The sequence below is a fragment of the Pinus tabuliformis genome, chromosome 3_1 (assembly GCF_031772625.1).
Source record: "Pinus tabuliformis cultivar Carrire ecotype Pingquan chromosome 3_1, CPIR1, whole genome shotgun sequence".
In the NCBI taxonomy this organism is placed as follows: Eukaryota; Viridiplantae; Streptophyta; class Pinopsida; order Pinales; family Pinaceae; genus Pinus; species Pinus tabuliformis.
Window position 1 is genome coordinate 574,725,733 of NC_142301.1, and position 23,002 is coordinate 574,748,734.

At 43.3% G+C, this 23,002-nt stretch overlaps 2 pseudogenes; both read right to left on the reverse strand.

Moving 5' to 3' along the window:
• Positions 1-18,004: 18,004 nt before the first annotated feature.
• Positions 18,005-18,775, reverse strand: LOC149188281 (hyperosmolality-gated Ca2+ permeable channel 2.3 pseudogene; annotated as a pseudogene).
• A 3,109-nt stretch (positions 18,776-21,884) lies between these two features.
• Positions 21,885-22,677, reverse strand: LOC149188282 (vacuolar-sorting receptor 1 pseudogene; annotated as a pseudogene).
• Between the last annotated feature and the right edge of the window lie 325 nt (positions 22,678-23,002).

Genomic DNA, 23,002 nt, shown 5'->3' on the forward strand with positions numbered 1-23,002 from the left:
CTATGGTGCTCATGGTAGCACGTCACTGCTCGCACTAAACGTCTTAGGATTCAGTGGATGCGATTGGGCACCCCCATCGTGTACCTCTGATATGCTAACGGGACATCCACTAGCCGAGCACAATCTAGGATCCCTCGAGTGATACCCTCAAGGTTCTAGATGAGTTCCCCTCTATCACCACCCTCCTCCCGAGGATCCGCTGCAGCCTAGTGTCTCCTTGCAATAAGAGACATGACAGCTGGGCGTTCTGGGCCAACATCTGCATATAACCGTTGTTAGAACAAACATGTATTAACAAAAAAATCATAAAACACAAAATAAAATGAGGTCATACCTATCTCCTCATCCCAATCCTCTCCATCTAGCAATGGGAGATCAGGATCATCGGTGAAGTCTGTCCCCACATATGGCCAATCCTCCACCATGATCAATTGGTGGTGAAGCCACCCAAAAAACTCAGGTCTGAATGACATCTGCTGGCCGCCCCCCCCCCCCCCCCCTCTCGGCATCAGTGCTGCCCAACGAGCCATCCTCGGCTCTCGAAGTGCCGGGTTAGGATCAAGGGCCCCTTGGCCCTGGAAGAGTGGCACACGTCCCAGGAAGAACGTCACCAAGATGGAGCCATACCCGAACTGTTGCATCTTGCCATGCTTGGCCTTTGTTAGCTGCCTCTTCATATTGGTCATCATTTTTTATGCCCAGTTGAAGATCGTCAGGTTAAGACACTTTGTCGCCAGCATCAGGTGGTTCTTCGTAGCCTCATGGGGTGCCTGTGCCCCCGCAGCTCGTGTGATGGTGAATAACAGAGCTCTGAGTGTTAGGTCCTGAACAGTGGGGATATCCACTTTTGAGCTGCCCAACCCATATCTTGCCCCTAGGCAAACTCGAGCCTTCACCTCTTCCATCTTCTTCCCGGATGGCCTACTACCAGTCAATCGGGGCACCGGCCCTCTATGCGACAATCCAGTGATGAAATAGACGTCAAACACGTCTAATTCCAGTACTTGGTCCCGTATGCGGAACACTTGATCATGCTCATCCCATAAGTTGATCAAATATTGCAAGAGCTCTGGCCGAGCTCGTAGATAAGACAGGAGGAAGTATTTCTTAAGCCTGCAAGCTCTAAGCGCTTCCATGTAGTTTTCATCTTCTAGGGCCAATGTGTCTACTTGGTCATGTTCTCTTTCTTTCCATATGATTACCATTTTTGCGTGTTTTCCTGCAATCACAAGGTCAAAGCATTGAATTAGACCCTTGGGAAATTTAAAAATGCAGTAAAATGCCTTTAGAATTGTTAAATTTTGAAGGAAAAGTCCGCACGGCCGTTGGCACGACTGTTTCTAAAACAGTCACGCCCATGGGCACGAGCCTTTATGGAAAATTGCCCCATTGGCACGGGTCCGTGCCCGAAACCCACGCCAATGGGCGCAACCCTCATTTTTGAAATCCCCTCCACAGAGGATGAAAAACAACCTAAAACAAATTCAAAATGGACAAAAATGGAGTAGGGGAAGAGGCCTCTTACCTGTCACTGACGGCGCTCCGAATGGTCACCTAGATTTGTCACAATCGTCACCTGAAGGTCGCACACCAAAAGCCCTAATGTCACTCTCAAGAGGTAAAAGTGAAAAGTAATTTCTTGTTTTTACCATTTTCACCTATTTTATAGCTTTTTTGACCCTCAATAGGTTTTAAAAGTCATTTTATGAATATTTTAATGTATATTTGTGTGGAAAATGGATTTTACACTGGTTTTTGTGTAGCGACAGGTGTTTGTGCGGCTTAGGCGACGAAACGAGTTGTATTTTATACTTTTTCGGACTCGGTAAATACATGAAAAAGTCACTTTGGAGTCACCTTTTTACTCTTTTATGACTCTCTAAACGTGAAAAGAATGACGAGTTAGTCCTCTCGACTCGTTAAATGTAAATGAGAGGCGGTCGTCTTTAAACCCCTTTCCGACCGTGTAAAAATGAAAAGATTGTTGGACCGTTGTCGTTTCAGGTTCATTAACGGTTACAAAGCGACGTGGTTTCAATCGCTTTTTTACTTTTTCAGATGATTGATTTATATCCTTTCTAACTAATATATAGTTGCATCTATTGGATTTTATGCTTGTATTTGTGTCGTTCTTTGCATGTGCAGGTGTCTGTTCACAAGGATCGTGGGGATTGTGACCGGCCGGAGCAAAGGAACGGGAGCGAAGACTCTTCTACAAATATTAGCATTGCAATCTAGGTACGCCCTCATCATCGGTCTTTGATTTGCAATTAGGAACCTGTGTGTTAGCATTGTTTGATTGTTGCTAGACCCCATTTGGGCTAGTAGGGATCGCCTCTGTCTGTAGAGGGGATTTACCTCCACAACAATTTGGCGACTCCACTGGGGATGAAAAACAACCTAAAACAAATTCAAAATGGACAAAAATGGAGTAGGGGAAGAGGCCTCTTACCTGTCACTGACGGCGCTCCGAATGGTCACCTGGATTTGTCGCAATCGTCACCTAAAGGTCGCACACCAAAAGCCCTAATGTCACTCTCAAGAGGTAAAAGTGAAAGTAATTTCTTGTTTTTACCATTTTCACCTATTTTATAGCTTTTTGACCCTCTGGGGGAGGAGGTTGGCGATCCGGAAGAGTCTTTCCAGATCGCAGATTGATCTCCTGGATCTCCAAAGCATAGGTAGGGCATGATGTTTCCCCAGTATATACCTGCTGGGCCTGTCTGTTGTTGGGGTTCGGGTTCGGTTGAGCAGGAATTTGAGGTTGCCATGGAGGAGCAGGAGGTAATGGTTGTGGTTGAGCTGGTGGTGGAGGAAAAATGGCGGGAGGAGTATTGTACTGGGGCCTCCACCCCGATTGAGGTGAATTCCACTGAGGCTGTGGCTGGGCATGCGAGTGAAACGAATGAGTAGTGGGCTGAGTATGGTACTGAGGTGGGTAAGACCATGGAGGAATTATATACCATGAAGAATGAATAGGGGGTCCCCAGGAAGGCATAGGAGCGGATTGGCTGGGGTTGTAATAAGCTTGGGGTGTCCCTTGCATCCCATGCTGGTAAGGTCTAGGTCCTTGTGGCCTCCTTTGGTTGAGGAAATAGAGAGGTTCAGTGGGTGCTTCTGTCCCTTGATACATGGCTTTAAGCCCAGGTAAGGTTGGACATTGGTTTGTGGGGTGGTCCTCCTCACAAACAAAACATACTTCAACCGAATGTAATGGGCATTCGTTCTTGGGGTGTTTCCTTGTACACCTAGGGCAGAAGATAGCCAAGGCCCTCTCAGATTCTTCTTTCTTATGCTGGATTCGGAATGTATCAAGTTGCATGGAAATGGTCTGTCTCACCTCACTCTTGAGGTCCTCTAATTGATTTGCAAACTCATGTTTGGAGAAAGGAATACCAGCTGAGAGGAGGTTCCCTCTACCTCGTTTCCGGGCTGCCCTAGAGTGGTTTCTAAACACAGTATTTATGTCCTCATAAGGTAGTTGGTAAATATCTCCTCCAGCTAGCATGTGAAGGGTATCTAAGATGTCTTCAGGGACTCCTCGGAGCAGAACCAACTTGAGGGATTCAGGGTCAGGTGTGCACCTGGCCCGTTTATAGCTAAGTTGGAACCTTTCCTCGTAATCCTCTAAGGACTCATCGTTTCCCATGGTCATTCGAAAGATTTCTCCCTTGGTTTCCTTGGACCTACAGTAGTCCCGGTATTTGGTATTGAAAGCTTGCTGCATCTGAGCCCAAGTGGTGATACTGGTCCCAGGTAAGCCCATGAACCAGCGTAATGCTGCATCCTTAAGGGTTGAGGGGAAGAGTTTCAGCTTCCGCTCATCTTCAGTATAGTCATAGGTTCGACAAAGGACAGCAAACTCAAACACGAAGGTATCAGCGTCTTCAGTAGTCAGTCCATGGAAGTGAGGTAAAGCGGAGGGGCTAATGTTTTTCATTTTCATGTCCACATTGGTCTCTCGGATGAGGAAGGCACCCTCAATTCTCTCATCTTCTCCCCTATTGTCAGCCATAGCTTCAGATGGAGTGGTCTCTAACTCTTCTTCTGCTATAGGATCTTCGTATATCTCAGGAGGTTCACCTATAGGTTCTTCTAGATCACTGTCACCAAAGAAGAGAGAAGGGTGACTTAGTGAAGTGGTGGGGGTGTTGGGTAAGAATTTGCTTGTTTTATCTCGGTTTCTACGAGGCTTGAAATGAAAAGACTTCTGATTTCTTTTCTTTTTCTGGTACCTGCAAAACTAAAATAGATTGAAATGCAACTAACTATCTTGCTGAAGTGGAAATGCGGAATTCAAATGAAAGCATGAAAGAACTAATCTATTTTGCTCAAATGAAATTGCAGAAATGAAATGCTAATTTACGCTTGCAGAATTGAGATGCTAATCTACGCTTGCAGAATTGAGATGCTAATCTACGCTTGCAGAAATGAAATTGCGGAATTGAAATGTTAATCTATGGAAGCAGGAAATGTCTATACTACTTTTGCAGAAAGGAAATTGTAGAATGGAAATGAAATACTACTTAGCAGAAGGCGAGAGTAGGAGAGTAGAAGAAAAGTAACAATCACTAATACTCTGACGCTTCGCTGGCAACGGCACCAAAAAGATGGTGGGCTCCAGTATTGTCGCAATAATGCTACAACTCCTGGAGCTTCCTTCTCTAATTTTATCAACCCGGTAGTTCGTAACAAACTTGGAAGCGACAGTGCTGTATGCACAAGTACTAGCTCTTGCCGCAGCTGTCACTTGGTCAGCTGGCACAAGTCTGCTAGGGCTCAAGCCAACTTCTATGAGCTCTTAGAAGAATATTTTTAACCGATGAATGAAATCTAACTCAAAGGAAATTAATCTATTTTCAAAAAAGAACTGAAAGCCAACAAGAAACACAAACCCTAGCAAACCCTAATTCTACCAGCTAGTCCTACTGATGCAAAGGTGGGAATGAAAACTACTGAAAGAGATGCCATTACTTATAGGAAGGTGAGATGCATGTGTCTAGACTACTTTGATTTGAAGAAAAAATATTTTTGTATTTTTGTTCAAGTTGTTGGAATTATTATGCATGTGCTTCTAACTGGGTCTTTACTGTGCAGGGATAGATCAAGGGGAAAATGCTTGGGAGAGGCCAGGAAGGCTCAGAGAGGGTCTAAGGAGTCCGTAACATCCTTTCAGAGAGTTTCACAAAGTTTGGATGCCAAGCAACCGTGTTTATGAGCTTCTACAGGAAGTCTGAAGGGGTTCTACAGGATGTTCAGAATTTCTACAGGAAGTTCAGTAATTCCTACAGGATGTTCTACAATCGAATTTTTGGGTGATGGATGAGTGGAAGAGGCTGCATGAGTGAATAGGGAGGTAGGAGAGGGGTTTTAAGGACTCAGTGACAGAGAGATGAGATGAAGAGGGGGTGTGCAAAGCTAGTTTGTCTAAAGGAGGGTAGAGGGGATCAAAGGTCGAAGAAGGCAGAATAACGAGGATAATAGAATAGTTGAGAGACAAGGGGTCTGATTGGGAGATGAGTAGTCGGCCTGGGCATGGCTTAGAAGGACAAGAGAGTGAGGGAGTAGTGCTGCACAATGTAGACAAAACAAATCATCCAAGTCCTGCACATAACCGAAATATTATTAACCTATTCTAACTGTTTAATAAAACCAATGAGCAGCAACGTTATTTCTAAGGAGAATCATGCATGGTACTGAAACAAAGAAACATTCCAAGAGATCTGAACGCATGGACACTTCTACAAACAAAGATATTGCATCTAAGATTGCATGAACATGTAAACCAATGGTTTTGGTGGGCAGCACTGTCTGCAATTCCAGCCCCTAGAAAGAGGTGAAAATGAGTGTGCAAGCAAACCTTTTCTGGAACCTTTATCAACTCTAATCTCTTCAATTTATTTTAAGCAGCTAAAGCAACTCTATCCTCTACCAATGACCTACTTAACCATACCAAGAAATCTGATTCAACAACTATGTTTCAAATGCATGTAAAGGAAAAAAAAACATAATGCTGAATGAAAGATAACAATACAAAGGAAGGAGGCCTTAGGCTCTCAGGTTGGGCCCAATCCCGAGAGCTATGGCTCCTTTAAGAACTCAGAACTGAACTCAAATCTGCCTACTTTCCATTAAAAGATAATGATCATAAGTCAAATAACATGCCAATAATGGCTACAAAAGAGCAAAACAGAGCTAGCAGCTCGTAGTTCAGAATGTGCAACAAGGTTTCAAAAGTCCTCTTCGAAGGCTACAGCCTCGTCATTTATACATTACGAGGTCCCAAGCTGGCCTCCTAAATCAGTGGGATTTGGCTGACCAAACTAGGAGTGAACTGCTGCTTCCTCAAGATCCGTTTGGCTGCCTTCTAACTCGGTGGTGGTGGCTGTTGGAGCTCGGAGTTGGGGGTGAAGATCACGAGGAAGGCCATTCAATGCTGTGGACAACCTTCCTACAAAATCTCAATCCCATCTTGGCTGTCTCCTAGCCCTCATCTGCGTGGTTTTGCTCCATTAAATGTCAAAAAACCTGAAATAAGCACGTGTTAGCCACCTAGGAATAGTGACTGCCCTCATTCGTACAAATGACATAAATATACTAAAAAAATGATGCATAAGTCATGAAAAATGAAGGGTTGAGCAAGGGTAGTTAGGCCAAATGAGCCCAAAATGTTGCCAAATTTGGGGCTCATCATCACCCCCCAGCTAAAATGATTGCTCATCCTTGAGAAACTAATCCAGCTCCTCGTCCTTCATTGCTTTCACCACCACCCTCACATCCCAGGCTTCTGCAGTAGTGTCCTCCTTACTGACATGGAACCCAACCTTTCTTTCCACCTCTTCCCACTGTTCATGCTCATCTTTCTCTGTGCTGCCTTCCATCAATTATAACAGTAGACGTGGGCTTAGCTTGAGGCCAATCCAGCTAGCCTGGAGGTTCTGCATGGATTTCTTATAGAGGGGCACCCGTACTAGAGCTTCCCTCATTCGAGTTGGAGTGTGATATTCCCGGATTTTTAGACTGTGGGCCAATGTCATCCATCGGCGGGTGCAAGCTTGAGCGCAGTTGTCCCCTAACAGTCTCTCCATATCCTCGAAATGCGCTATGGCCTAGGCCTGCTGATCCATATATTTCAATAAAGCTGGAGGGTCGGTGGATAAGTGTTGGTGTGCCGATATTAATGCAGTTGGATCCCCTGGCTCTGCTCTAATTAGTAATGGCTCATTCAGCTCTCGGTTCATGACCTATTTGACTTCTGCTTCTCTCTTGTCTTCATGGTTCAACCATGAGGCAAATGCCATCAACTCCATATCCCCTAAGACTGTGTTTGGATCCCATGAAGTCACATTAGGAAGGGCCAAATTATGGAGATAAAACTCCGATAGTTTGGCCTTATCCTCTGAGGAACTGGTATTGCATAATTCTGTGAATTGTTGCGGGTCTTGGAGTTGGGAGATACCCCTTTGCGCTAATGCATTGATTTGAAACTGCAACCACTGGTCTCTTAGGTACAGGCCATAGGATTTGGCCGGCTGTCTGCATCGTAGAGCATCCATGGCCCAACTGGCCATGCAATCCAGTTGTGCCTCTTTTTGCTGCAACTGCTGTTTGAGAGCTTGTATCTAAATTTGTGCTTGCAGTTCCTCTTCCTGTAGATTCGAGGTGGGCTCCCCAAGACCAACTTGCAGTCCTTCTCTTCCTTGATGTTCTGCTGTAGTGTCCCCTAAGGATGTGCCTTTTTCCTTCTTCAGCTCCTGTAGCTGCAGTCTAAGTTTTTCGTTCTCTTCTTGTAGGAACACCCGCTGGCAGTTTGCCACGTGTTTAGCCATAGCTAGTTCCTTTCTTGCCTCCTTGAGTTGTTCCTCCAAGGGGCCTATGTCTGCCACACCTTTTGATTTAGATATTTTCATCCACGTGTGGGTTTGTACCCTTTCTTCCTCCAACGCAAAGAAAAGTGGCACAGTGAATTTCTGTGGTATAATTTTTCTAGCTTCTAAGAAGTTATAATATGAGCTCAAACTTGGTTGGGGACTAGGCTCCTGAATATGCTCTTTCTCTTCTTCTCTTGGTGGCTCTACTTCTTCTTCCCTCAATGGTGATGAGGGTGCTTCTCCCTCCATCCTCTCTGTCTCCTTAAGCCGGACCAAGGTTTCCTGTAGAGCGGCCTCAGCATCCTGTAGCCGGGCTTTCGAAGCCAACCGGTCCATCCTCTCCTTCCAAGTAGTTGTCTTCGGGCTCCCCCTCTCTTAAGTGACTGATATATTTGAGGGGGACCTCTCCCTTGGCGAGGTGGGAGTATCTTCTATAGTAATTGGGCTGCTGGATGGAGGTTGGGGCTTACCCGTTTTGATTCTCACACTTCTCCTAGCTTTGAAATATAGAGGGGCCTCCCTCTTTCTCTTTTCTTTTGGCTTAGGATGTGTACTGAGGGTGGCCAGCATGGCTGCTGCCTCCCTTGGAAGAATTTCCGCTGACTTCTCCTTTCGTTTTCCTTTCTTAGGGCTTCTTGTAGAAGGCCCTTTATCAGCTGATTTATGGCTTCCTATAGAAGCCAGTTTTGGTTTTCCTGTAGAAACAGGTGGCACCGATTTAGCTTGTTTGACTGCGGGGCTGTGCTTTTTGACTTGGTTGGGGCTGCTGTCGAGGTGCCTTTACTGACGTGGAATTGCTCAGTCCTGTCCACCCTACTTTGTAACCTTTTCTCTCTAGGCGTCAATATGGGTGTGTCATCCTTCTCTTTGGCAACCTTTTTCTCTTGTTTCTCCTTTTGCTCTTTCTTCGGTGCTTTGGCCGTGGGTTCTTGGCCTTTTCCTTTCTTCTCTGTGTGTACTGACTCCTTCTCCTCGCTGTTGGAGGAACCAAGCTCTTCGGTCAACATTTTTATATCGCCATCCTTAGTCAGATTTCGGAAGGCTTCCCACGAGAGAGGGACTTTGTATGTGTGGAGTGCATCCTCCACGAGGAGCTTAATGAGCCCATGATGAGCTACCTGGTCTGGTGTGCCCTCTCGTAATTTGGTGGCACATTCAGTCATAGACTGCAGGAGGAAGTAGGGGATACTTAGTTTGCTTTCTGCTGGTAGGTCCATCTGATGCCTTAATTCAATGAGTAGTCGGAAATGGTACCCATACACAATGCTAAACTGTCATTCGCATGTGATGTATTTCATAATTTGGAGGCTGACCTCGCTCCAAAGTGGCAGTAAGCTAGCTCTACGGACCATGTTCTTATCCTCTGAGAATTTCTCCTCTAGTGGAAAGAACTCCTTTTTAGCCTTCTGGCCTAATTTCCTCTCCTCCTTGTCCCACGGTACCCCCATTGGGAGCTCAGTGACTCGGCTGATTGTTGTGGGGAAAAATGCCTATGCAGGACGATCCTATCCACCTAAGGTGTGATAGTGCCTTAGCAACAAACGAGTACAGCTATGCTGGTTTCTTCCTTTATGAAATATGAAAGAAGAGAGATCAATAGACTTACCGGTGTCTTCCGTTTGTCCCTCGATCCGGTCTCTCTTCTCTTTGGGTGTTCACAGCTACTTGCCTTCTTGCTTATCCAGCTTCAACTTCATGCAAGATCACAAGAGAACAGCTACTTGCGACAAGAGAACAACTACTTGCGACAAGAGAACAGCTACTTGCGACAAGAGAACAACTACTTGCGACAAGAGAAGAACACTACACAAAGACAGATATTCACATTCATAACTAGTTTAGGATTAGAAATAAACCAAACACACTAATACATTCATACATCAAAATACATCAGCATATAGGAGAAACCAAGATAGCTTTATTGATGAATAACAAGGTTCAGGAAGAGATACAACCCAGAAGGCTCTAATCCAGCATCTCCTTCCCAGCAAATGGAATTCCTATCTTCACCCCCTTCAAAGCATTAAGCACCCAATGATTCCAATCTCAAACCAGCAGCAATTCTTTGCAATAACAAAATTCCAGCCTCCTAGATCTCATGGAGGAGAGATCCATATATAGATGTTTGGAGAGAGGATGAGTCAGCTTGAGATCTGACTAGTGTCCTCTCCCTCTGTCAGTTCTTGAGTCCACTTGGAGGTTCTTGCTTCCACTTGGAGATTTGGAACCCCTTACTCATCACCAGTCGAATTCCCTGAGGCAAGTGTCATTTTGGAAGCTTCCTGGGTTTTGACACCTTGAGAAATGAGCCTGCCACTTGTCCATTCTCGTTCAGCGCAGGTAGCCAGTGTTCCAGTTGACATTCAACGTAGGTAGCCAGTGTTGGGTTTGACATTCAGCGCAAACAGCTAGTGTAGCCACTGAAATGATCCCGATTTGACTTGTTTTGAGTAGTTTTTGGTGGAGAAATTCTGTGAATTGCTGTGGTCTGTTAGCCTTGTTCCTCTAGGGGTAGGAACAACATGTTTAGGGACTTTGGATCGCTTAGATTATGGACATTTCATGCTCAATACTGTAAGGTACAAAAATTTCTATAACACTGATGAACTGTGGGGTGATTCTGAGACTCAAACCCCTAAAATTGACGGTGGCCAGCGTTTTTGATTTTGGCTTCAGATCTCGCAAGAACTCCTCTGCCACCTCATCATCATATCCTTGAATTTTGTCACAGAACAACATCCATTGCGCGCAAGTGAATAGCTCTACCACCTCAGGTTTCTCCCTTAGTTTCTTTGAGTCGGTCGATTCCTTTCTGATGAATCCACCCGGCATGGTGAAAACCTGCTATGTTAGCTGGAGGTGGCGGGTGCGTATCAAAAACTAGCCTTTTGGGACAGAGTGTAGAACTACGCCTCTGCCATGCACACAATTCGCGAAGACTATCTACAAATGAGCCTTAAAAATCACCTCCTGTAGAAAACCCCACATATACTTCGACGACAACTCATGCAAAAGGAAGACAACGCTTGCAATTTTTATGATCAGACTGTAGTTTTACGTTTTTGAGAACGTCGACTCTGCCACCCTCAAAACCAATTGCATGGGAGGCACAGGTTCAGGCTTACCTTTTCCAATTCACCACCTTTGACGTTAAGAGACCAATTTTCCTCGTGGCAGTGAGCTTCCTGTAGCGTAGCTTTCCTGTAGAAGCAGCGCACAGGTTCTGGAGAGCACTACAGTGGTTCTGTGCCTTCTGTGTCGCTACCAGACGTTCGAACAAGCTGAAGACTTGGAGTAACAAGCTTCAGAGAAATTTGGGCGCTCACTCGACTTCTAAATGGCTGATGATAAATGCGTGGGGTGGCGATCTAGCTGATGGATTTGAATCCCGGTGGAATTCGTGGCGCGGGGGTGAGCTGTCCCTGCCGGACCGTTGGACGACATCACCTACTCATTCCACTGCAAGTTCCCTGACTGTTGCATCATTCTCCACAGATCCGCCGCCGTCATTTCTGTTAAAATGTCGCTTCCCCCCGACTGGACACTTCTCACGTGTCTATTACCCGGTTTGCTTGCCACGACCGCCACTTTCCAAATCCGACTAGACCAGCTGACTGGTCGTCGTGGCCAGTTGAATGGCCATTCGACTGCTCAACCCATTCATTCCCACACTTGCAAACATTTCATAGTATGATTCATGTAATTTGACGAAAGAAGGGTGAGGCACTTACCTGTGTGGCCGCGACATGATTTCCAGGTTTCAGGACGATGGTGATTGGATTTGCTGGTTGCTGCTTCGTGCACAGGCACGGGGGTTCTTCCTCGCAGACTGCTGCTGGCTACGGAGCTTATTACCTGGCCGTGGATGGTGCATGTGCCCACTCTATGTTCTGCAGGCGTCTTGATAGTGTACACTCTAGCTGGCTGAACTGCTACGGGATTCCTGTAGGATGTCCTGTAGCAGTTTTTTTCCTCCTCGGGTGCATGCTGAACGGTGAAGACGGTGGCATCATGATCATGATCGCAGGGCCCTCGGATGGCTTTGATAAATATTGCATGATATATCTGCATCTTTTTCCCATTTGAGAGTCACTTCCTCTGATAATTCAGTGTTCTGATTTGACTGTGCAGGCATTTCCATTGCATGGCGACTGGGGTGGTAGAAGGAGGTGACAGCAGTGCGTGATAGAAAAATAGTAGCTTGCATGCCTCCATGCCCGACCTCGGGTGTTAGATCTCCTCACACAGTCAGTTCTTGGCCATCCCAAGCTTCTACAGGAAGTTTCCTGTAGAAATACAAGACTTCCTGTAGAAAGTCCTGTAGCTTCCTGTAGGAGGCTAAACTGTGATCAAATCGTGCCCAGACCTTGGGAGAGATGAGTGTTTTTGGAGGGAGTGCTGGTGAGGTCACCTGGTAACATTGTACGGACCCTTGTTTTTGAATTGAGGACCCTTTCTTCTGCATGGAATACCTGCAACCTGCATGCATTGCCACATTGTGAACTTGCTTTACCTGTTTTTTTTTTTTTTTTGAAAGACAGCAGGGGCGCCTCAATGAGGTTTTCACCCTTGCAATCTGCCTTAAGCGCCTCAGAGAGGTTTTCACTCAAGGTTCTTTTTCAAATCTCTTTTTTTTTTTTTTGAAAGACAACAGGGGTGCCTCAATGAGGTTTTCACCCCTACCATCTACCTTGGGAGCCTCAGAAAGGTTTTCACCCAAGGATCTTTATTTATTTATTTATTTTTTATTTTTAAGATCTTCAGGGTGTGCGCAAAACAGAGGCGGAACCCTGATCTATGACCAGCACTGATTTTTCCATAGTTTTGATGAATTCCTGTCTTGAGAGAGGCTTCCTGTAGATCTTCAATCGACGCCCATTGACAAGCATAGGGATGGCCTCCTCATCAATGGTCTGAATAAGAACAGATTCATTGTCATTACACTTTTCCACTGCATATGGTCCTAGCCATCTGGTTCTCAGCTTTCCCTTGAAATCTTTATGCCTGGAATCATACAACATCGCCTAATCTCCCGGTTGAAATTGCTTGTCATTGAGGTGTTGGTCATGCCACACCTTCCTCTGAAGTTGAACCACTTCTGAGTGAAGAAGGGCCTGCATTCGGTGCTCTTCCAATCCATTCAGCTGCAATAACCTTTCTTGTTGGGCATGGCTGAGATCTAGGTCCAGCTGAGCTGCCATCCTCAAAGTGTTGTACTCGAATTCAATTGACAGCAAAGCTCTCTTCCCATAGACCAGCTCATATGGTGTGAAGCCATTTGTGGTCTTCCAAGTGGTGTTGTAAGCCCATGTGGCCTCAACCAGGCGATCTGCCCAATCTTTCCTGCTGCTGCTGACCACCTTAGTCAAGATCCCTTCTAGTGCTCTATTGGTGACTTCCACTTGCCCATTTGCCTGAGGATGATAGGGGGTGGAAGTCCTATGCTTGATTTTGTGATGAGCTAGCAGGTCTTCAATTAAGTTGGAGGTGAACTCGCTTCCTTGATCGGTGACTAGCTCTCTTGGGTAGCCAAATTTGTAGAAGATGTTTTCTCTTAAGAAATCGACCACCTTTTCTTCTGTCGCTGCTTTTATGGCCTTGGTTTCTGCCCACTTTGTCAGGTAGTCTGTGCACACAATGATGTAAGACCTCTGCTTCAAAGGAGGATTGATTGGACGCACAAAATCCATACCCCACTTCTCAAATGGCTCAAGAGTCACTTGAGGTTGGAGAGGCATTTCATCCCTTGGAGTCGGTTTCCCCATCCTTTGGCATCAGTCACACTGGCTGATATACCTTCTGACATCTTGATGAAGCGTGGGCCAATAGTAGCCTGCCTGTAGGATTTTGAAGGCAGTCCTCTTTGCTACAAAATGTCCTCCACAAGGCCCATCATGATAGGTGAGGAGGATATCAAAGACTTCCTCCTCCCTGACACAACGCCTTAAGATCTGATCAGGGCCAAGCTTGAACAGGTTGCCCCCGATCCAAGTGAATGAGGCACTTTTTTTGATGATTCTGCTATTCTCTCTTAAGGATAGGTGCAGAGGGAACTGTGCTGAAACAAGGTAGTTTGCTATATCAGCAAACCATGGAGAGAGTACTGAAATAGAAAACAGATGTTCATTGGGCATCTGGTCATCCACTGTTCCATCCTCATCTGCAGATAAATCCAATCTAGACAAAAAGTCAGCAACAACATTTTCTTTACCTAGCTTGTCAACAATGGTCAAATCAAACTGCTGCAACAAAAGTAACCATCCAATAATACGAGCATTCACATCCAGTTTATACATTAGATATCTAATTGCAACATGATCAGTGTGTACAAATGTTTCATATCCAGTGATATAATGTCGGAATTTTTTCAGTGCATGGACCACGGCCAAGAATTCCTTCTCAGTCACGGTGTAATTCAGTTCTTCCTTGGATAAGTTTTTTCTGACAAAGTAAATGGCATATGGAAGTTTTTGTTCAACTTGTCCTAAGGTTGCCCCTATGGCTTTGTTCGAGGCATCAGTGTGGATGTGGAAAGGTAGGGCCCAGTTTGTACCTCTCAAGATTGGGGCAGACACCAACTTGTCCTTTAATTCATTCAGAGCCTTCTGACAATCGTCAGTCCATTTAAACTCAACATCTTTTGCCAAGAGGCTAAACAATGGCGAGGCTAGCTTGTTGAAGTCTTTAATGAATCTCCTATAATACCCTGCTAATCCTAAGAAGCTTCGAACATCTCTTACCTTCTGAGGGGGTGGAACCTTCTTGATGAGAGAAATTTTGTTAGGATACACTTGTAACCCCTGGCAAGAAATGGTATGGCCTAGCACGGTCCCTTCAGTCATCAAGAATTCACACTTTTCAGGACTAAGGGACAGATTCATCTCAATGCACTTGGTTAGGAATTTTCCTAGATTGGACAATGCTTCCTGTAAGTTGGACCCATAAGGAGTGAAGTCATCCATATAGATTTCCACCACATCATGGACCAGCTCAGAAAAGATGCTCAAGACGGCTCTCTGGAAGGTGGCAGGAGCATTGCATAGTCCAAAGGGAAGAACTTGGTAAGCAAAGGTACCCCAAGGACAAGTGAAGGTGGTCTTATCTTGGTCTTCTGGGCTGATTTGGATCTGGTTGTACCCGCTAAACCCATCTAGGAAAGAGAAAAACTTCTTTCCTGCTAGTCCATCCAACACTTGATCTATGAAAGGTAGAGGGAAATGGTCTTTCTTGGTAGCTTTGTTCAGTTCTCGGTAGTCCACACAGATTCTCCACTTCCCATTTTTCTTGGGAACCAACACCAAAGGGGACACCCATTCGCTATCCGAGATGGGGTAAATGAATCCGACATCTAATAGTTTTTGCAATTCTTCCTTGACGATGTCCTTAATGGATGGATTCATTCTCCTTTGGGGTTGCCTAACCGGTTTACAGTCTTCTTTGATGTAGATGTGATGGTTACAGACCGAAGGATGAACTCCTTTCATCTCCTTATAGTTCCAAGCAAAAGAATCTAGATGACTGGCCAACAGACTACACAACTCCTTTTCCTGGGAAGGAGATAGGGAGGAGCTGATCTTTAACGTTCTCTCAGGACCGAAATCCACATTTTTGACTCTGGGAGTGACAGGGTTGGTCACACAAAGGTCCACTAAGGTGCTGGCTTGGGCATCCTCCACCAATTCCTCTAAGGATAGTGTTATCACAAAATCAAGCACTGAAGGCTGCCAATCAGCAAGATTCTGTGTAACTATTTCAAACCAGGCTTTGGACTAAGGCTTAGCCTCCTTAGTCTGAGAGGGCTCTCTCACATATTATGAATATTGACTAATGACAAGAAAAGATGGCTAACTCTTATAAGACGCATGAAAAATAAGTTGGCTGGACAACATTGAATTGATTCCCATTGGGCTTATGGAGTCTCTCATATCTCAGCAAACAAAAACACTATCTTTTCATAGAAATCAGGGCACTTTACATCTAAATGTTCAAACATAACTTTGAAACCACAGTTTGCCAAGGCATACAGGAAGTCAGAGCATGATTCATGAGTTCTGAGTGATTATGCATTAACAAAACTGTAAAAGAACTTTAAAGAAAGAATACCATCACACATTTGAACAAGAAGATCCATTGTGAATCCTGAGAAGAAAACACAGTCATTTGCATTACTGAAATTTGTTTATACATAAACCAAAAACAATCTTCTCCAAAACATCCAACCCTTTGTTTATTTCTGTTTCAGCTATTTATAAAGTTCTTCTACCTGACTCTGATTCATCTGAGGGGAACTCGAAGTCCTTTTCTAATGACACCTATTCACCTTTAAACTAACTAATAAAAGCCACTTACTACTAATTTACAGCTCTAGAAACCTAAAACAAATAAGATTGTAATTCTACATCATGCTGGACATAGCATTTATTACAATCAAGATTCATTCTCTGCCAAGTGGATTACTACAGCGGTAGCTTTGATGGCTTTAATTACAATGAACTTCATTCTTTGACATCTGCTCTCTTTCTGGTGGTGGCTGTGATGAACCTTTAATGCTCCATGTTTGTCTTCAATGACACATCTTTTCTGTTACCCTGAAACATAGGCCCCTGTTTATCGGTCTTTGATGTGCTTCACATTTTGGTCGTCCAACACTAGAAGGCAAACAACTGATATCCAGTTGTTAATTCTTCATGAGGGATATGCGCCTTGGTCTCAGCAAATCTGTTCTTCCAATAATATCCTCTGACTTCGCATAACCCAGCTGTGCAAGAATACTTCTAACCTCCTCTGTCCAACCTGTGCATCTTGTTTTTCTTTCAACGCACTGTTCTCAGCATTTGCCTCTGGATATCCCATACATTTATCTATTTTCTTACTGTCCAGACCCAAAGATGTTATCACTTCCTCTACACATTCTTTGTTGTATTTCTTTTCTTTCATTGGACATCTAATTTGGAAATCAGTTACATAGTCCCACCAGACCCATGAATTTTTACTTTCGATTGCAACTTTGAGAACACATATTTGCCTCAGATTTTTAATTACCACATCTTTGCCAACATAACCTTTATTAAAATCATGCTCTAGATCAGGAGCGCAGTACCAGCCATGATTGATACATTGAGATTTACACTGCTTGATCAAAACAACAGCTTGGGGACAGAAACACCTGTGCGCATAAATTCAAAGATCCAGTTTTCAATCTAACCATGGACATGCACATTACGGCATTGATAGTGAGTGTTTTGCAGATGCAGTGTCATAATGGAGAACAGGACAAACCCAAAAGTCAAAATCTGCAATGTGGGCACACGTCTGAAGTTTTGACAGCTATTCCTTTGATGATGCACATGTTCCACAAGCAAAATGAAACACAATCGCCAACTACAGCTCGCCCTATCACATGGACCTCCAGCACTAAAACTTCAACATAACACACGACAATTTTATGCATGAATAACCTACAACAAATATAACGGAAGCACACCTTTGATATTATCTGCCATCGCTCGTATCTCAGCTTGTGTTTCCAATCCCCGTGATTAACAAGAACATATCGTAGTATATATATAATCAAAGCCATAACTAACCATGTTCTTTAGATCTTCAATTTTCATTATCCCAAGCACCTCCAGCAGTATTCAAAACAGGGACCGTTACAAACATTAGCATTGAAGCCACAACTTTGAAACCAAGTAAAGGCTGATCTGTATACTGACCCAGAATCTTAAATGAGACACCAATTAAAACAGGAGATACAACTGCTAAAGCACCAGGCTTTATCATCTCCCGAAGTGAAATAGTTGCTACTATTGCAACACAACGCGCATAACCTGGCTTCTCTTGACATGTCATTATGGCAGGTTGATCTATAAAGTGCCTTCGCATTTCCTTAACAACTTCCTGGGCTGTTTGCACAAGAAAATTCAACCTTTCTAATTTGTTGTTTCTACAGTGCTCCCATATATGACACGCTTCTGAATTGGTGTAATGTCGGCACCGCCCTATTGATAGGATTAAAGGTGCTACCACATAGCAAGTGAAACCGAGAAACCCAAAAGGAGCACTCTAGGCAATTTTTGATGGTAAAGAAATGATGGCACTGGGTTTGCACAATTTCCACTATTGTCGCTCTTTCAAACAACGTTTATAGAAATTCCAAACTGTGAAGTAAAGCATTTTGGCACATGCACTCTTTTGCTTTCCACCATATGACACTGAACCTTTGATGACTGCCGAACCTGTGCAGCAACTGCTGCACCATATCGTGACTTAAAGGAAACAAAGGCAGTCGGAAGTTCCTTGGCTTCTATAAAATATTCCGAATGGCCATTCCTAGCCTTTCGCTCGACATTCTCAAGCTTCTTTGTGTATAGATTCACAGGATCTATCTTTGCACAACAAAGACAAAAGGAGCCTTCTCTCTGGGGCTGTGTTTGACAGAGATGATTATGTTTCAAGTGCACAATCTTTTTATACAGCTTTTCCGCATCTTGCATAAGTGCCTGCACTCTGCCAGTTCGATAAATCATCTGATGTGAATGATAAGTCAAAAGATGATACCGAGTGAAAAAGAGCTGGACTGTCTCACTCAAGCTACGTTCGTTTGTCAATGGGATGCCACGAACAAGAACAGTGAATTGATTGGGCTGAGGCTGAGATGCTTCAAAAATGGTCAGCCTCCTTGCAACAATACCTTTGTATTCAAAGTAAAGAAGACAACAAGTAGCACATGAAATAAAATACAAAGCAAAGAAGTGTGCCCAAAGCCTTTTAGAACCATTTTTAATATTTGCTATGTCGAATGAATCTAGTGATGTAGAAGGAATGTGGAAAAACTCTTTCGGACACCACTCTTTTGTATAGTTCATTGGAAGGAGAAGAGCAATGCCCAAAATGGCCGTCATTGCAAATATTCGTACACTGAAAACAAAAATCCTGAGGAAAACCACGGCATCTAAGCCAGCTACTGCCAATATATCGTCTTCTGACCTTATCTAAGTCTCTGAACTGCAATGATTGTCGGTAACCACTGACATGTAGCTTAAGAAGCCATATTCCTTTCAAGTCCAGAAACTGAAAGAGGCGGTCAACAATTGCTGTAGGAGAGAGCCAACAACGCAGAAATGGGGAATGTCTTTGTCACTGTTTCATTTTGAGGATCTAATAACCGCACCAGGCAAGATACATGGTCATCAATTTAATGAATTCCTTTCTGTTTGTATCGAAAACAAATAGATTAGAGAGTGCCCTTACAGCCAGCTGTTGAGAGAAGCTAGGCTAGCCATCCAACATCTATGCAAGCAGACCAACGTACCCTGCCTCCCCTAATGCTCTCTTTATTTCATCTTTCTATGATAGATTACAGATGGCCGAGGCTGCCAACTCTTGAATTGTAAAAAATCCACTTTTGAGGAGAACTATGAGTTGCTTAACAAATCCAGAGGACCTCAAAAGGTTTCTGGAGAATATGGATTGCGAGAGGCTGTGGATTCAAACAAATCCCCAATTTCGTAGCGCAGCCAGTGCAAGGTCGGCGTTTTTCGCTACGAAATCACTAAAACAGGTTGCGCAGCGAAACTGCTAAAGGATTTATGTGTTGCGAAAACGCTTTGTCCTTAAGCTAATCTGAGCAATTTTGGCAACGAAATTTTCAGTGATAACAGTGGCTCCACTTGGGATAGTGTGCTCCTGTAGTACACTAAGAACTTGTAGCTCCAGTGCTTTATCCATTTATGACAAACAGAAATTTGCTTGACAAGCATCCCCTTCCAGCTTCTTGGGCCTTCACCTCGGGCTCAAACCTGATGATCACTGTGGGAAAAAGAAATCTACACTTACTGAAAAAATAAATGCTCATTCAACCTTGAGCTTATTTGCATTTTCCTACCTACCTACCCTAACCATTCAAACTTCTTTCAGCTCAATCAATATGAAATTTCCAATGTAGCCAATCCTCCGTTTTATCTGATATTTGACTTCTTTGACTGCATCAGAGTTCAGGGCCAATATGATAGTGTGATGACCGCTGCCACTGGAATTGTCTCTGATCTTTATAGGAAAACTGAAATATTGGAGTGTAAAACTCTTCCATGTAATCAGCTATAGGATCCAAGAATACATGATCAGCTTGATTTTTCTTGTAACTTTCTGGTTGTGCAAACTGATCTTCAACAACAGTGTTCAATTCCTCAATCGTGAAAGAGAAAGGAACCAGCATTGTCTCCTTGCGTTCTGCCATAGAAAACTTCTGAAAATAATGATCATGATTATGAAAACTGTATGCCTGAATTTGACCTTCTAAACCTTCAATTTCTTTCTCAATGTCCTCAGCAACTTGATCCAAAAATCTCATCTTATCCTCTACTTTACAGTCAAATGACTTTAGATACGAGGACAAGGACAAAGAAAAATTTTCACCTATTTCTTCATTAATATGATCATCATTCCATTGTTTGAAACCCTCAACTGAAGGAGAGTTTGCCACCACCTCTGACCTATCTATCCATTCCTCCAAAAACATAAGCCATAACTCTTGAAATGACTTAACAGATTTGATAGGAAAACTTTCAATCCATTGTTTGCATTTCCCTTGAAGTGAATCATAAAATAACATAATGCAAACATCCTCATGTTTAACTCTAAGAAGCTCAGCAAAATGACAGAAATCTGAGATATGCTTCAGAGTTAAACTCAAATCTTCTCCATTAAATTTGGGACCATTCCTTAGAAAATATGCATCCTTGGGAAAATGATTTGGGAAACCATGAATTCCTGAAAAATCTATGCATGCATACCTTGAACTAAGAATGGCAGCTTCTGGGTCTTTCATAACTCCAGTGGAATCACCATGAACCTATGAATTTCGAATTCTTCAACAATGGAGTCGCCAAGGTAGTTTTGCAGCCTCAAAAACCTTCTGAGCTCCTGCTACCTTCAGAAGTTCAGCTTCATAATTTCGGGAAAGAATAATCTTCAGGCTCTCGACAGATGCACCAAAATGTTATCACAAAATCAAGCACTGAAGGCTGCCAATCAGCAAGATTCTGTGTAACTATTTCAAACCAGGCTTTGGACTAAGGCTTAGCCTCCTTAGTCTGAGAGGGCTCTCTCACAGATTATGAATATTGACTAATGACAAGAAAAGATGGCTAACTCTTATAAGACGCATGAAAAATAAGCTGGCTGGACAACATTGAATTGATTCTCATTGGGCTTATGGAGTCTCTCATATCTCAGCAAACAAAAACACTATCTTTTCATAGAAATCAGGGCACTTTACATCTAAATGTTCAAACATAACTTTGAAACCACAGTTTTCCAAGGCATACAGGAAGTCAGAGCATGATTCATGAGTTCTGAGTGATTATGCATTAACAAAACTGTAAAAGAACCTTAAAGAAAGAATACCATCACATATTTGAACAAGAAGATCCATTGTGAATCCTGAGAAGAAAACACAGTCATTTGCATTACTGAAATTTGTTTATACATAAACCAAAAACAGTCTTCTCCAAAACATCCAACCCTTTGTTTATTTCTGTTTCAGCTATTTATAAAGTTCTTCTACCTGACTCCGATTCATCTGAGGGGAACTCGAAGTCCTTTTCTAATGACACCTATTCACCTTTAAACTAACTAATAAAAGCCACTTACTACTAATTGACAGCTCTAGAAACCTAAAACAAATAAGATTGTAATTCTACATCATGCTGGACATAGCATTTATTACAATCAAGATTCATTCTCTGCCAAGTGGATTACTACAGCAGTAGCTTTGATGGCTTTAATTACAATGAACTTCATTCTTTGACATCTGCTCTCTTTCTGGCGGTGGTTGTGATGAACCTTTAATGCTCCATGTTTGTCTTCAATGACACATCTTTTCTGTTACCCTGAAACATAGGCCCCTGTTTATCGGTCTTTGATGTGCTTCACATTTTGGTCGTCCAACACTAGAAGGCAAACAACTGATATCCAGTTTTTAATTCTTCATGAGGGATATGCGCCTTGGTCTCAGCAAATCTGTTCTTCCAATAATATCCTCTGACTTCGCATAACCCAGCTGTGCAAGAATACTTCTAACCTCCTATGTCCAACCTGTGCATCTTGTTTTGCTTTCAACGCACTGTTCTCAGCATTTGCCTCTGGATCTGCCATACATTTATCTATTTTCTTACTGTCCAGACCCAAAGATGTTATCACTTCCTCTGCACATTCTTTGTTGTATTTCTTTTCTTTCATTGGACATCTAATTTGGAAATCAGTTACATAGTCCCACCAGACCCATGACTTTTTACTTTCGATTGCAACTTTGAGAACACATATTTGCCTCAGATTTTTAATTACCACGTCTTTGCCAACATAACCTTTATTAAAATCGTGCTTTGGATCAGGAGCACAGTACCTGCCATGATTGATACATTGAGATTTACACTGCTTGCTCAAAACAACGGCTTGGGGACAGAAACACCTGTGCACATAAATTCAAAGATCCAGTTTTCAATCTAACCATGGACATGCACATTACGGCATTGACAGTGAGTGTTTTGCAAATGCACTGCATAATGGAGAACAGGACAAACCCAGAAGTCAAAATCTGCAATGTGGGCACACGTTTGAAGTTTTGACAGCTATTCCTTTGATGATGCACATGTTCCACAAGCAAAATGAAACACAATCGCCAACTGCAGCTCGCCCTATCACATGGACCTCCAGCACTAAAACTTCAACATAACACATGAAAATTGTAGGCATGAATAACCTACAGCAAATATAACGGAAGCACCCCTTTGATATTATCTGCCATCGCTCGTATCTCAGCTTGTGTTTCCAATCCCCGTGATTAACAAGAACATATCGTATTATATATATAATCAAAGCCATAACTAACCATGTTCTTTAGATCTTCAATTTTCATTATCCCAAGCACCTCCAGCAGTATTCAAAACAGGACCGTTGCAAAAATTAGCATTGAAGCCACAACTTTGACACCAAGTAAAGGCTGATCTGTATACTGACCCAGAATCTTAAATGACACACCAATTAAAACAGGAGATACAACTGCTAAAGCACCAGGCTTTATCATCTCCCGAACTGAAACAGTTGCTACTATTGCAACACAACGCGCATAA